The sequence below is a fragment of the Ovis aries genome, chromosome 11 (assembly GCF_016772045.2).
Source record: "Ovis aries strain OAR_USU_Benz2616 breed Rambouillet chromosome 11, ARS-UI_Ramb_v3.0, whole genome shotgun sequence".
NCBI lineage: Eukaryota > Metazoa > Chordata > Mammalia > Artiodactyla > Bovidae > Ovis > Ovis aries.
In genome coordinates this window covers 39,016,108-39,029,746 of record NC_056064.1, presented here as the reverse complement: position 1 = coordinate 39,029,746, position 13,639 = coordinate 39,016,108, and positions in this window count along the sequence as shown.

Sequence of the window (13,639 nt, the reverse complement as noted above, 5' to 3'; positions counted from 1 at the left end):
CTTTAGTCCTAGAGGGTCTCTACCTCTCAACAGCCCTGGGACCCGGTGCCTGCCCCTGGGCCACCTGCACGACCCTGAGAGGGGGCGCTTCTTTCAATTTTCTTTCCAAGGCACCTTGCCTGCCTTCCCTTTAATCCAGCTCTGCTCATCATCACCTCCCTCCTCCTGAGAGCCTCCCGCTGCCCCACACTCTCTGCCTCTTGCCTCTTAAATCTTTGCAGCTTGATTCCTGCCCCCGAAACTGCTCTTTGCAGGGTCACCCATGACAACCCCCAATCACACAGCCAATGGTTGCCTCTCAGCCGCCCTGGCCCCTGAATCACTCCATGACCTGTGACGCTGCTGGACGTGCGCCAGGGTCTCCTGACTTTCTCCAGTGTTCCTTCTGTCTTCCCGGCCGCCTCATCTTCCTCTGTCCCCAGGAAGCTTTAATAGGAGGCAGACCTGTGATATCTGCCCTCTGTCCCCATGTCTCCCCATATGATTTTTTTTGTCTTCTCCCAAGTCTTCCGCTGGCACAGGCATAAGTAAGTGACTCCCAATGACTGTACCTGCCCCTTCCCTGCAGTCCAGCCCTCTCCTGAACTTTGGTGCCATGTCTGCGCATGGACGCTGGCAACTCTCACTCACGAAGCTCATTGTCTCCACTCCCTGCTCACATTAGTCCCCTGGTCAAGTCCACTTTCTGGTTACAGCTCTCCTTATCATCTCAGCACTGTGAATTCTCCCCTGACTTCTCCCATTTGACCCACTTTTATAAATTTCCAAGCCTCCTCCTGCTTCTAGCCGTGCGACAGAGCCTATCAAAAGGAGCTTTTAGTTGCACAGGAAAAGCAGGACACATAGTCCCCTCCTTAGGATGTGTATCTCTTATTCTCTCCCTCATGGTGCAGCTCCCACGAGTCTGGTCTGGACTCTTGCCCACCTAACTAGTTTCTGAATCTCTGGTTCTTCTCTGATACCCTTGGATCATGTTACCTTCTTACTCAGTGGCTCCTCTGATTTTATTAAATGCAGCCTCCTTGGTCTGTCTATTCTGTCTGATTTGGCTCTAACTCTCCTGTCCAGCTTATTCCTGTTACTTTACTTTACACACCGTGTGGTCCATCACACCAGAATGCCCTTCCTTCCCCAGCCACCCACTCTTTCTCTGTTTTCATTTCCCATGTTCGATGCCATCTCCTCCATGCAGTCTTCCTTGATTCCTCTAGCTGGATGTGATCTGTGCCACTGCTAGACCTTCTTCATTCTTTTGTGTCTGGGGAGAGGTTGTAAAGTGTGGTGGAAGAACATGGGCTTTAGAGCCAAACACTCCCGCTTTTCCTCTCCGCAGAGAGCGGGAAGCTAGTCGGGCTACTCTAAGGGAATCACCTTTCATTTCATTGCTTTGACCTTCACTGAGAGTCATTGACATGAAATGGCGGCCACTTGGAAACCACTCCTGCGAGTAAAAACTTCCCAACAAGACACTTCTGTATGCCAAATCCCCCTACGAATTTTAAGATAGAAAATTAAGGTATTGATAAGGTTCTAATTGTGATTTTTCTTGCACCCTCTACAGTTATCCTGTGTATCTTGCTTCATTTTATTTAGGTCCTGTACACGGCAGGCACCTAACGCATTATTGTCCAATGCAAAGTGCGTATTACAAAAGGGTTGTCAAAGGGACTGCACCCAGCTTGGCCAGTGGAAGTTGGGAAGCCTGCAGTTCCAGAAATGTCCACTAGATGCTGCTGTCTGCTAGCGTGAGAAGGAGGACGGACGCAGGCGAAGGCTGGGTGGGGAAGGGCTAATTCTTCCGAGCAATCGAACACCTTCCCTTGCTGGGGCTTGGGGAGAGAGATGCGGAAGACTTGGCGTCTGCACACAGTAACTTGGCCAGGGGATTTGCAGGCATTATTTTGCTTTTATAACAGTAGATAGATATTATTATCTCTGATTAATAGATAAGGAAATGGAGGCTCAGGAAGATTAATCAACTTGCCTGAGCTGGCACAGGAGTACAGAAGCAGAGTTTCACTCTGAACTGTCTGCTTGGGTTTTTCTGAATAGAGGTTATCATAGCAAAGATGTACATGGCTTGAGCCAGGTACTGTTCTAAGGGTTTTATACTTAGTCACTCATCTAATCCTCAGAACACAATGAGGTAGGTACTATGATAGTCCCCATTTTGCAGATGAAGAAACTGAGGTGCAGAGAGATTAAGCCACACAGCTACAGAATTGTGCCCTTAGAGTTTGTGCTCTTTTTAAAATGTATTTATTTATTTGGCTGTGCCAGGTTTTGGCTGCAGCACATGGGATCTTCAGTCTTCCTTGAGGCATGCAGGATCTCGAGAATGTGAAATCTCTTTAGCTGTGGCATGTGAACGCTTTAGTTGAGGCATGTGGGATCTAGTTCCCCAACCAGGGATCGAACCTGGTCCCCCTGCATTGGGAGCAGGGTGTCTTAGCCACTGGACTACCATGGAAGTCCCTAGAGTTGGCGCTCTTAATGACCACCCTGTTGCCATGTTTCAACACCCCAGTAGCAACCAGTTACAGACTCAGGGTAGTCCCCCACCATTTGGAGACCGTTGAGCTCTGTGCCGGAAACACAAAGACACAGAGCCTACCCCATGGAGCTTTTAGTTGCACGGGAAAAGCAGGACACATAGTCCCCTCTTTAGGATGTGGGCTCTCCACAGACGTGCTGGGCGTCTCTCCCTGAGTGGATTACACTCTCTGGGCTTCAGTGAGAATCAGAAGAAACTGTAGCAGGAAGTGACTGTCAGACACAAGAGGGCTGTTATTTTTATTTTTATTTTTTTTTGCAAAATGATAATACTTAAAAAATAGAGGTAAAGGTATCTACCTTTTAAATTTTTAAACATTTTCTGGCTGTGTTGGGTCTTCATTGCGGGGTCTTCACTGCTGCTCTCTAGTCGCTCTAGCGCATGCGCGCTTCACTAGCTGTGGCGCATGGGCTGCACAGGTACGATCTTCCTGAACCAGGGATCGAACCCATTTCCCCTGCACTGGCAAGCGGATTCTTAACCACTGCCCCTCCAGGGAAGTCCCCAAGGTATCTACTTCAAAGTGCATAAACAATCCAGCTTGATTGATATTTACACATGGATATACCTGTATGATCACCACCCAGGTGTAGGTGAGCGACATTTTCCAGCCCTCTAGGAAGCGCTGCCAGTCAGTAATCACTGGAGATAATCACCATGCTGCCTCTATTAACCAGAGATTTATTTTGCCTGTTTTTGGCCTCCATAGAAATGGAAGGTACTTTCTGGGTCTGGCTTCTTTTGTTCAGCCTTATGCATGTGAGCTTCATCATGCTGTTGTGTGTAGCAGTGGCTTATTCTTTTCATTGCCTTGCAGCAGGGTTTCATTGTATGAATATTCTACAATTGATATATTCTGTTGATAGATGTTTGGGTCATTTCCAGTTTTTAGCTTCATGCATCAAGCTGTGCAGCACTGTTTTAAATGAATTGGGAGAGACAGTGAAGAGAGCTAACATTTACTCAGGCATTAACTGTCCTGGACAATGGGCTATGAACTAGAGATAAGAAATGACAAAACTCCCATATTTTTCTCCCCAAAGCTCACAGCTTAGGAAGGGAGAGAGATGAGTGTGCAAACATAGGACAGCATGACCAGCATGGAGATGGAGACCCATGTGGCTGCGGGGACAATGAGCAAGTCAAGGAGGACTTGCCAGAGGAGGAGGTTATGTGAGTGGAGGCATGAAGGGTAGGAGGAACTCATGGCTTGAGTGAGTGGGCCTCTTGAACAGATCATATTGCCTGGAACACAGGGCTCATGTGACAAGCAATGAGGGCAGTGGTGAGCAGAATGGTAGGATCCTGACCTTCTTGTTCATGTGTGTGTTGTGTGTGTGTATGTGTGTGTGAAAGAGACCAATCATGAATAATCATGCAGCTGAGACAAGTGTGAAGGAGACTAGTATAAGAGGCCGTGTCAGGAGGGCTTGCCCTGGTCAGGGAGGCAGAAGAGGCTTCTCTGGGGGAAATGAAGCTTGAGATGAGGTTGGAATGATGGCTAGAGGTTAACAACAAGGAGAAGGAAGGGTGTTCCAGGCAGAGGGAACAGAATGGATAATTGTCCTGGGGCTGGAGCGGGGAGCAAGGGTCATCAAAGAGCCAGGTATAGCCAGGGCCGAGTCAGGGGAGAGGCTGGGCAGAGGCGGGTATGGTCTTGGAGGCCAAGGTAAGGATCCTGGGCTGTTCTGCCAACACCAGGAAGATAGAGATGGGTTTTAAGTAGGGCTGTGACAATCAGATTTATGGTGTTTGGAGAGGATCACTGTGGCGTTGGTGGGGACAAAGGGGGACAAAGGCAGTTGTAGGAAGGCTGGTGAGGAGGCCACTGTCAGAGTCCAGACAAGAGATAATGGTGGCCAGCCTTGGGAGGACGGATGTGGGGGGATGTAGATGTGGAGTGAAGTGGGTGCAGGTACAACTGACTGGATGTAGTGAGGGTTAGACCCGGGGGATGAGGGAGAGGGAGGTGACAAGAGCAAATCCTGGGACTGTGGCTTTAGATGCTGGGTTGACAGTGAGACAGGAAACGCTGTGCTGGGTGAGAGCGGAGGGAAACCTCCTGAGCTCAGGTTTGGGCATGTAGAGTCCAAGGTGCCTTTGAGCCATACAAATGGCTAGGTGGGTCTGCGGTCAGAGAAGCGGGCAGGGCCAGAGATGCACTCATGTGAGTCACTTGGGTGTCCTTGGGAATGGAGGCTGGGAGGCTGGATGGGGGCTCCGAGAAAGACTAATAAGTGGGAGAGAAGAGGGCTCAGGACTGGGAGCCTCACGTGGTACTGAAGAGTGCTGTGAAGTGGGCAGAGGCAGGGAGATGAGTTTGGAGCCTGTGAGAGAAAACGAGGGAGTTTGCGGGGAGAAGGAGAGGAGAGGCCTTTATAAAGCAGAACTGTAGGCCTTGGTGATGGGTGAAGTGTGGGGTGAAGGCGGGAGGAGTCTAGCTTGAATCTCAACTTTTGGCCCTGGTGCCCAGGTGGGTCTGCTGTTCAAGAGAGAGGTTTGGGCTGGGGATAGAAGTGTTTGGAGTCATCAGTGTATGACTGAACAGGAATGATCAGGAAATGTGTGTCCAGTGGAAAGATCCAAGAATAGAACCCTGAGGGGCCTTAACTAAGATGACAGAAAGGATGGGGAGGGGCGCCGCGGAAGCTTTGGCGACCCCTGCTGGTCATCCACCGAAGTCTGCGCCCGGAGGCTGCCCAGGTGGACTTGCTTCCCAGTTCCCCCCTGCCAAGCCTGGCTGTGTGATTTCACCGACCAGTGGGAGGCCAAGGGAGGCAGCGTGAGCCCTTCTCTGCCTGGGCTGTAAGACTCTAGGTATATCCTCCCTACATTCGCTTTCTTCTTCCTGAGGCTGGAGCCCCACAGGGCAGTCACCCAGCTTTGGCCTTGAGTCACTGGTAAGCCCTAGGGGGCAGTGCAGCAACACCACAGGAAGAACCTGGGTCTCCAAGTGACTGTGTGAGGGGAGCTCCTCACTGACCGGGCATATTCACTCAGACTGTGAGCGAGCCTGACAATTTCTATTAGGCTAACCAGTTACAGTAGCTGAGTTAGGCGAAATTGTATTAGCCTATTTAAGTTGTATTAGTTAGGCTAAACTCCTATAACAGAGAGACCCAAATAAGACAGCAGCTCAAAGAATGTAAGGTTTCTTTCTTTCTCTGGTGGCTCAGCCAGTAAAGAATCCGCCTGCCAACGCAGGAGACCCCAGTTCGATCCCTAGCTCAGGAATGCCCCCTAGAGAAGGGAATGGCTACCCACTCCAGTATTCTTGTCTGGAGACTTCCATGGACAGAGGAGCCTGATGGGCTACAGTCCACGGAGTTGCAAAGAGTCAGACACCACTGAACGACTAATGTTTTCACTTTTTTTTTTTTCTCACTTTTCAATCTGACTAGTACAACAGAAAAAATAGAAAGCCTAGCGAATACAATATAACTTATCCTATCTAACAAGCGAACCAAGCGGAAAGCGCATCAAGAACGAGAAAGTGGGAAACCATGCTGAGTGCTGCCTGTGTGTGCGCGCTCCATTGCTTCAGTCGTGTCCAGCTCTGCGTTCGCCACTTTGTGACTAGCCTGCAAAGTTCCTCTGTCCATGGGGTTCTCCAGAAAAGAATAATGGAGTGGGTTGCCATGTCCTCCTCCAGGAGTGAGCTTGCACCTCCTGTGGCTCCTGCATTGCAGGCAGATTCTTCACTGCTGAGCCACAGGGGAAGCCTCACCAGGATCAGCTAAAATAATGGATGAAGAGCATCCACCAGCTTTGGCAACCAGGAAGTGACTGATGACTCTAGTGGCCCCTTCCAGTGCAGCCCTGGGGGGCGGGCTGGGGGATGGATGGATGGATGAAATAGGCAGTAAAGAAGTAGATTGACCAAGTTTAGACATCTCTTTGGAGGAAGCTGGATGTGAAGGAAAGAGATGGGGAAGGATCTAAAAGGGGACTCAGGATCAAGCAAGATTACAGTGGAGCTGGGGGAGAGGGTAGGGTTAAAGATGCTGGAAAAACGATGAGTGAGGGAGTGGGGCCTCTGCTGATGGGGAGGAGCTGGGACCCAGAACTTGGTGACAGGGCAGGAAATGTGGGTTCTCAAACACGTGCATGTGTGTGTGTGTGTGTACACGCACATACACGTGTACATTCAAGGCATGTTGGCAGCTGTGGGAGAGGGAGGGAGTACTTTCTGGAGAGCTTCCATTTTCTCTGAGAAGCAGGACTAAGTTAAGGAGTACAGTGTGGGGCGGGGAAGGGCTGGGTGGAGGATTGAAGGGATCAGAAGAAGTAAAGTTGAGAGAAGGGACCTGCTTACAATGCAGAGACAGTTGGAAACTGGGAATTGGTGGAGACACTGAACTTCCCAGATAAGGGTGCTTTTTCTCCAGCTGAGCTTGGGCTCTGGGGCTGGGGTCCAGGATTGCAGCCAGCAGGTGGTGGACCCAGTGCAGAGGAAGTGCAGGACCAGAAGCAATGCCTTCAGGGATGGACAGGACAAGGTTGAAGGCCAAGTAGGGGCAAGATCTCAGTGGGAAATGGAGAAGTGTGAGAGGGTGAGGGTACCCAGAGGGCACAGGGCAGCTATAGAGGAAGCAGGGAAGCTGAGGGCCGGAAGGAGGGGAGGGTGGCCAGAGGAGGCTGACTACTTTTGGGGTTCTGCAGGAACCCCACGGCTGCCCAGGATGACAGCAGGACTTGAATTGGAGAGGCATTCTGGGAATTAAGAGCCAGAGTCTTTGAAACTTGAGGGATATGGGCAAGGCGGCTGATGGCCTGAGCCTTCCCTTGGCCCACCACTCAGACATCACATCAGCAGGCAGAATAAACAGTGACTTCTCGCATTTGTGTCATGGAGCCTAACCATTTACAGAGGCTTTCATTTTCCTACCTGCGCAGTTTGGCATTTAACAGAGGAACAGCTGAGAGGGATTAAGATTCTAAAGGCCCCACAGTGCAGCTGCCTCACCCCGCTTCCTGTGATCGCCACAGACCCAGGTCACAGGACCTTGTCCATTGCTATGAAAACAGATGGGAAGTGTCCGCCACCTTTGGTTCTTCCCATGGAGGTACAGGGTCTTGTTGCAGGAAAATAAGGTATTACTGCCTACAGTTCTAAAAGGTGGGCACCCTGGAGAGAAGAGGGGAGACTGGAGAGAGGAGGATACATTCCCAGGTTGGGAGTGATTGGATCTCATGGCCTGAGAAGCCCTGAGCCTCTTTGGTGTTATTTTGGCTAAGAGGATGGGGACTCAGAAGCAGGCTCTGGAGACAGTAGGGGCTGCGGGGAGGCCCCTTGGTGCCCCCGTGGGGAATTACCTATGGCTTATGGGGACCTGTATGCCTGTCCGCAGGTCTGTTGGTCCTGTGTGTGTCTGTGAGCGGGTCCCTCACAAGTTCCTGAGTTGCGGAGGTGTCTCTGGAGGCGCGCACGGGTACTCATTGAATCTCGGCGTGTTTCAAGGAACAACGTAAGTTCCTGCGTCAGGCTATCCTGAACGCATGGAGCATGCATTTCTCGGCCAAGCACGGCTCTACGTGTAAGAACGTGTCCCTTCTGCACTGAGGCAGAAACTAGGTCAGTGTGCGGCGAAGTGGAACTAGGAATCGATTCTCCAGTAGTAACAGGCTGAGTGGGGAAAGAGGGCAGGGTGGAGGAAGGGGAGAGGGCAGAGAAAGGTACCCTTGGAACCTGGGAGCCTCCTAGCCTCTTTGGAACACCTGCCCTTGGGGGAGGGCACCAAAGAAGGGAGTGTAAGCCTTGGAGAACCTAACCACCCAGGGACCAGGACTCGGGGTTGGGAGGCAGGCCCAGAGGCAGAGATGTTGAGCGTCTCTTGGCCTGGGGCTGGTGGGATTCGGGGGAGGGTGCAGATGTTGCATGGCATAGCCAGCTGTCTGGGGCTTTGGTTAAGAAAAATGTCTTTTTCCCTGGTGTTCCTCCTGCCTGACACCACCAGGACTGCTGTAGCAAGAACCCAGAGCAACACACCTCCCTCCATCCCTTCCTCCTCTGCCTCCCCCTGGGCATAAAGAGAAGCTGCAGGTGGACCCGGAGTAGCCCCTCACCTGGCTGGAGAAAGGGGCTGAGGGTCGTCTGATCAGTGGGAGAGTGAGGGTTAGATTTGATTAAGAAAAAGATGGTCAGCATCTGCCTCCAGATATTGTTGGTGGGGTCTTTGGGGACCTGGGGAGGTGAAGTTCCATTTTTTTCCCCTGGGGAAGGGCACAATAGTGTAGGGCACCCTGCCCGGGGCCTGGTTGCATGGGAAAGGTCTCTTACCCCAGGGAGGGAGAATCTTTACTCTTCTGGGACCTGAGTCCCCCGCCCCAACCAAGGGAGATGCTCTTTTGTTGGCTCCCATAGTGCTAGACACCCCTTGATCTGGGATCCCTAAGCCCATGACTCCCCACATCCTTGTGTATAATGGGATCAGGGAGTGTGAATACCAGGGCCCTGGAGAGGTCAGTGGGCCCTTTAAATGCCAAGCGTTTCTAGGAGGATGTGCTCACCCGTGTCAAGGCCCCGTGCCTGCCCTGCCTCCAGCTTCCCACTTCCTCCTCCATCTGAGCTGTTGCAGCAGCAGCAGCAACTTCTCTCTCAACACCTTCCAACCCGGGGCCCAGCCAAGTACCACCCAGCCCACGGCAAGCAGGCACACAGCAGCCCCAGAGCTGGCACGTTCCTTGGCTCCTGCCCCTCCCCTCTGTAGGCTCCTCCAGCCCCTCCCTCCTCCCTTCTGCATCTTGGAGGGGCTGTGAAGAGCCCCCTGCTCTGTCAGGGCTCCACTTCAGGTCTCTTTAGAGCTGGGGCTTTGTTTCCAAGGCCATGCCAACCCTTGTGAGCTCCGTGTCAACTTGGGCGCCAGTGTGGCATCACCTTCGTCCTTTATGGTTCCAAGTCAGTGCAGACCCCTGTGACTACTGTAGGCTCCATCTCACTCTGGGCCGAAGCAGGCTCCACTTGGATCTACTTCCTTGTGGGCTTCATGATATTCTGAAAAAACATAGCCTTGTATTAGTTAGTTCAAGACCACCCCCCATCAATGCTTACTGCCCGCCCCCCCCCACAAGCTCCATGTCACTCCAGGTCCCATGGGTGCCTTAGTGTGGACTGCTGTGGGCTCCTTGAGGTTCTGGACTAGGAGTTCAATGTTACTTGGGCCCAGGCAGGTGCCATATTATTCTAATTCCTTGATCCACTGGACACCATGGATATGCACCATCTTTATCAGCACCCTAGGCCTCTCAGGACTACTGTGGGTTCTTTGTCCATTGAGCCAAAGTGAGCTCCGTGTCCTTCCTTGCAGATCATGGTTGTGCAGTTTGGCCATTAGCACTGGCATCACCTAAGACTTGCTGAAAATGCAGAATCTCAGGCCCCACGCAGACCATCTGAATCAGAACCTGCACTGTTAACAAGACCTTTGATGCATATGCACATTAAAGTTTGAGCAGCACCGTCGTCAGGTTCATGTCAATCCGGATCAAAGTGGAAGCACACTGACCCCACGCTATGTGAGCTCCGTGACCCCCCCGGGCCAATGTGGGTGCCGTATTAAAGAGCCCCCGTGCCACATGGGAGTTAAGGTGTTCTCCCTGTGGTCCCCCAGGCCTCTGTTTCCGCCATCTCTCACCTTTCTTTACTTCCTCCTTGAGACCGCATCTCTAACCAACATCCTTCTTCAAAACCAAATGCTCTTTCCTCTGTCCTGAGTCTCTGGCCTCCTCTGCACAGAACCCAAGCACAGAGGGCTTTTGTCATCCTTCTCTGAGCTGGGCTTTGGGGATACTCCTGACCCTCCCTCCCCACCAGCCTCCTGCCGACCTCAGGCCACCCGAGCTGGAGGCTGCTGCTGTAGTTTTCCATCCCTGCTGTTCTCTGCCTTATACACACGTTGCACGGATAGATCCAAAGTCTATATCTATATATACTTCTCACCCCCCCACCCCCGGACGGCGTGCGTCTCCTTTGCCAGGCTGTGGTCGTGCAGTCTGTCGCTCGTTAAGGCACTGTCTCAGATTTGCATCTTTAATATTTTATCCAGGAAGCGCTCCTGGCTGGGGCCCTGGGAGCTGGTGTGAAGCCGACAGAATGTCAGGCCCCGGAATGGTTGCTCACGGGTGGTGGCGGTGGGACGAGCGTCTGGGGGACAGGAGAATGGTGACGCCAGTTCTTGGCTGCCGGTCTAGACGTCAGTATTAAGGTGGGGGTGGGGAGAACACATCAGAGATCAGCAGCTCCAGCCTGCACAGAGAGCCCCCTTCCTGGGGCAGAGCCATCGACCTCTGATGTGAGCTTGCTGTTTAGGTTCAGTGACTCCTCCAGGTCTTGGTCAATTTCAGTGTCTGGGGATTTTCCAGAGGAGAGAAGCCCTTACTCCATGGGGAAGCTGCAAAAAACTCATCCTCTTATCTGGCTTCCCCCAGACCCAGGGTAAACCATGGAGGACAGAGGACGACAGAGTGGGAGGGAGGAGCCGGCAGGAGAATGGCAGGTCTGGCTGGTGCTGTGTGACCTTGAGGTGTCATTGAGCTAGCTGGTTTCTGTGAGTGACAGGGACCAATCATCAGCATCTTCCCTCCCTGGCATGTTGGAGATCTGAGTTAGTAGCAAGCAGTGCAGAATATTGACAGCGATCCCTTCTGTTCCCAGATATTTGTGAAGAATTTAGCTGGCAGGAGGGGGAGAGCAGGGAGAAAGATGAGGCTCTGGCCCTAGGGCAGATGGAAAAATCTGAAGATGGAAGAGGGGGAGGGGAGAGCAGACAGACACAGGGCTTTCATTCTGACCCTTACAGGCATGAAATGCCTGATTGTGCCTGTGTCCTGAGGGTTCAGGGAGGCCTGGAGGTCGGGAGGCGGGGGGCAGGGAAAGGAGAGCCTGCTCCATCCCCTAAGCCTCTGGGGAACAAGATCCCCTCTCTTTCTGCTACAGTCTGGCAAGACAGGGCTTCTCAGAGAAGGAGGATGGGGCGTGGTCCCAGGCCCTGCTCCCCGACCCCTTGCCAAGTTTCCGGGCCTTGAGGTTTGTCTGTGCCGGACTCAGCCCTGGTTGGGGGCAGGGCTCAGTGTGTGTGAGAGGGTGTGTGTGATTATCCCTCAGCCTGCAGCTGGGACACCCCTCTGCCCCAGAGCTGGCTGTTCCACCCCCAGGGGCTACATGGGAAAGTTCTTCCTGGTGTCTTGCCTCAGTTCTTTGCACTGCCACTTCAGAGCAATTACTCTCTATTTTGCTCTCTGAGGGGATTAGAGCCATCATTTCCTGAGGTTTATTCTGCCTCCTCTACCCAGGAAGAGGCATCATGATTTAACAGGGAAGCCTGAAGGCCTGGTCTGCTTCTCCGGTCCATACCTGCATACCTAGAGGGCTTGGCCTCCGTGTAAAGTGATAGCCTCCAGTGAGCATCTCCAGCATCCATTCACTAATAAGGAGCTCAGACACCCATGAAGGACAGCACCGAGCTGCACACCAGAACACAGGCATCGTACATGTTAGGGAGCCCTCCACTTCTGCAATGTTCCCTATCTCCATCACCAGTTTGCAAACGCCTTTTACCTTGGATTTTTGGTCCAAAGGATATCGAATAAAAGCAGAGAGAAACTAAACCGAGAAAAGTACAGCTGCTGTGGCAGAAGTCAGGGGTGGAGGGCCAGGGAGACCTGCCTGCCCTGCTCCTTGGAAACCTTTCCAACTGCTCCCACCATCCCCTAGGGGCTCCTGAGAGGCCCTGCAGGACTCCCAGCACTTGGCAGAGTGCAGTTAGAAAAACACTGATCTGCAAATCTAGTTTCTTAACTCTTGGAAGCTGCCAATCAAAGGGAATGGGGGCCGGCAGAGATAGGAGTGTGTGTGACAGTCCCACAGGTGACAACTTGATGACAAAGGAAAACGAGGCAGAATAATGCTAAAAAGCAGACATGCAAAGCCTGAAGGGCTCAAGGCTGGGGCCATTTAGTTTTGGGGCGATCTTGATTGCTCCTCAAGAATCTCTGGGGCCTGGACTTATGCTCACAGTAGGGGCCTGGTACATCTGGGAGCCTGCACGTTTGGTGGAAAGGAATTAGATGAGAAATTTGAGAAATTGCTCTCCACAATGGTTAAAATATAAAAATATGGAACAATGTGGATCCTTGAAGGTGAGTCCTGAGCTCAGTGAGTATGTTAACTCATTCAAAGAGCTCATGACACTGGTTCTCAGCTGGGGTAATTTGGGTCCCCCACCCCCAACCCAGGAGAAATTTGACACTGTCTGGGGACGGCTTTGGTTTTCACAACTGGGAAGAGAGTACTACTGGCATCTAAGGGATAGAGAGAAACCAGGGATGCTGCTAAACATCCTATGATGCATAGGACAGTCCCCCTCAATAAAGAATTGCCCAGCACATAGAAACCTTGGTCTAGACTCAAGATGATACCAGAGTCTTTACTGTATCTATTTATCCCCCCACCAGACTATGTTCCCAGAAGCTGGAAATAATGCCTTCTATTTGTCGAGAGCATCTGCCTCTGGACTTTATGCAGAGAAGGTGTGTTGTGCTGTGCTTAGTTGCTCAGTTGTGTCTGACTCTTTGCGACCCTATGGACTGTAGCCCACCAGGGTCCTCTGTCCATGGGGATTCTCCAGGCAAGAATACTAGAGTGGGTTGCCGCGCCTTCCTCTAGGGGATCTTCCCAACTCAGGGATTGAACCCAGGTCTCCCGCACTGCAGGTGGATTCTTTACCATCTGAGCCACCAGGGAAGCCCAAGAATACTGGAGTGGGTAGCCTATCCTTTCCTCAGGGGAATCTTCCTGACCCAGGAATTGAACTGGGGTCTCATGTACTGCAGGCGGATTCTTTACCAGCTGAGCTACCAGGAAGCCCCAGGCATAGTAGGTGCTTTACAAGTATTTATTAGGTGAATGTGTGAATAAATGACCTTCCTGGACATGGTGAGCAGTCCTCTTCTTCCTATCCAGAGCCCAGTTTGCCTTGGAAAAGGCATATGCTATTTCTTCACTTTAGTTAATAGATCTTGCAAAGGATCTTGACCCTGGGCAACCCTGGGAGAAAGCTGGGAAGGGCTCACCCAAAAGTGCCTGAG